Raw genomic sequence first — 2,723 nt, 5'->3', positions numbered from 1 at the left:
TTCTTGAGTTTTTCCTTTGTGTGTAAAACAATAAAAATACAGAATGTGCCATTTTAAGATTACAGTATAGATTTCCGATGTGTACCCATTATTTTTGTGTATAAAAGAATAATGACATTTTAGTCAGTACAAAAGCAGACTACCATACATGGGCCTTATGATGGATATCAAGGAAATTCAATAAATTACTTATTCATAAACTTGAACTTCAGGAGCAATTACATATTAATTTGGCGATATGGAATATCATTTGGTGCATTTTTTTTTCTAATTTTGGCTAAGGAAACAATGCCAAGTATGACTCATGTCTTTGTCCATTGTTGCAGTGACAGGCTGCCATTCTTCACTACACAGCTGGAGTAAAACACACGCAGCAGTTCTGCTTGCTCAGCCTCGGATATCTTTGGAATGTATTTGATATCCTTGAACCATGTACTGCAATGAATTTTAGATAAACTAGGTTGTGTTGAATCTGAGAAATTGGGGAAAATGGTGAGAATCTTAAACGGTAACTATGCCATATGTGTGTCTTTTATTTTATTTTTTTTATTTTTTTGTGGGACAGTAGTAGCAGTCTTCAGGAGGGAGCTTGAAACAGTCCCAAGAACTGTGCAGAGGTTCCTGCAGTCACATGCACCTGTTGGTTTTTGAAGGGTCATAGGGGAATCTCAAAACAGCGAAAGAGTAAAACTGTATAAGCACAAGGACCAGAAGTCATACAAGGTCAGTTCATGCTGTGCTATAAAGTAGGGTAAACAATCAAACAAAGAGGATATTCTTCTCGAAACATATTGTTCATGCAAAGATAAACTGTGTACACGCTGACATTTATAAGAATCCCTTTTTGGTTGTCTGTGAGTCAGATGGGAGGTAAAGCCAGTGACCACTCATGCTTACAGATTTTGTTAGGAATGTAGTTGAGCAACTCCCTCCACGAGATCATGATGTCATCATTCACCATACAAAAGGGAATAGGTTATTGAGAACAGTAAACTCACTTTAATATTTGTTAGATTTGTAAATACATGCAAATGAAAAATCGAATATCTGAAACTGCATTGCCTGAACTAGGTCACATTTCCCTCTAGGGCATGGGTGACCAAGTTCGGTCCTTGAGAGCCACTATCCAGCCTGTTTTCCATGTTTCCCTCCTTCAGCGCAGCTGAATGTAATGATCAGCTCATCAGCAAGTTTTGCAGAAGCCTGATAACGATCCTGATCATGAATCAGGTGTGTTAGTAGAGAGAAACATGGAAAACAGGCTGGATAGTGGCTCTCGAGGACCGAACTTGGCCACCCCTACTCTAGGGTATAAGGTAGACAAAATATTGTATTGCAAACACCTCTCAGCATATATTAAAATAGTAAAACAAACAAACAAAAACAATATCTGGATTGTGTAGACCAAGGGGGGAAAAAACATACACTGACTATATGAGGGAGGGCATGTGCAGGTACTGTCGCACCATTTTCCATACAATTTGCTTGGTTGTTCGTATATTTGCTGATTTAGACTGGCACCTAGTGGCTATGTTGAGAAGTGCTTTTGTCACAGGTGGCAAAATGCTTGCGTGTGTATTGTGTACCTCCGTCCTGTTCCTGTAGCGCAATTATATGAAGAAAAATAACTGAAAAAATAAAAATTTAATAAATAAATAATAATAATAAAAATAAAAAACTGTGGTAGAATTACTGATTCAACTTCTTTACATAAGTGAAGATGAACAATAACTGACTGAAATAAATAGTTATTGTTAATTCTATCTAATTGCGTTTTGAAAACTTGGCACAAGCAACAACCAGCAAACTTCTCTGCTCACAATTATTTTTTAAACTAATTAGGTTTCATTTGCGTCTGACTCAACCGCTCTTTATTTACATTTGTTTTATGTCATGTTGTAATCTGCAGAGATTGAAAAAGTACAGTACAGTATTCCTCAAGAACTGTTTGTTTAAAAAAAAAATACAATAGTTTTACCCTGTCCTCAGTATAATTTGTGGTTAACTTTTATTTGCAGTCCATTTTAATGGAATAGTTTCTTAAGTACAGTTGTTCCCCTATGTTTAAGCTCAGTAAACTGGGTTTAATGACCTTGATAATAATAATAATAATAATAATAATAATAATAATAATAATAATAATAATAATAATAATAATAATAATAATAAACTGGTATACTTTTTAGGAATAAAACCCCTTTCCTGCTTTAAATTTACACTGGGGCCTACTTTAGTACTGTATTTTAATGTTGATTATTGTCGTGGTAGGCTACTTGATTGGAGTACTTTTTTTTTCAAAGTGGTATGCCTACTTGGTGTAAAGGGCTGGAAGTAACAAGTTCGACAATTAACTTGCCAAAATAACATAAAAGTGCTGCCAAAGAATAGGTATACCGTGGTCTGGAATGGATAAATTAATTATGCAAATAAAACGGGATTGCAGCTAGGTTGTGATTTTAATCATATCCTTTTCAGAGTTAAGAAGAACTTTCCATTAAAATTTTTTTATCGTTTTTTAACAAAAAAAACAACAAAAAACAATTTTACTGTAATCAAATCACGTTTCTTCTATAAATATTTACGATTGTTTAGTCACTAAACTTTATTTAAACGAACAGTAAGTATACACAACATGTAGAAACAATGAACTAAAAAAAATACTATCACAAACACAGTGACGCTTCGTGACGTCACCGCACAGGAAACGTTCACCTGTTTCGGGG

The sequence above is a fragment of the Vanacampus margaritifer genome, chromosome 4, assembly GCF_051991255.1.
Source record: "Vanacampus margaritifer isolate UIUO_Vmar chromosome 4, RoL_Vmar_1.0, whole genome shotgun sequence".
NCBI lineage: Eukaryota > Metazoa > Chordata > Actinopteri > Syngnathiformes > Syngnathidae > Vanacampus > Vanacampus margaritifer.
This window is presented reverse-complemented; position numbering follows the sequence as displayed.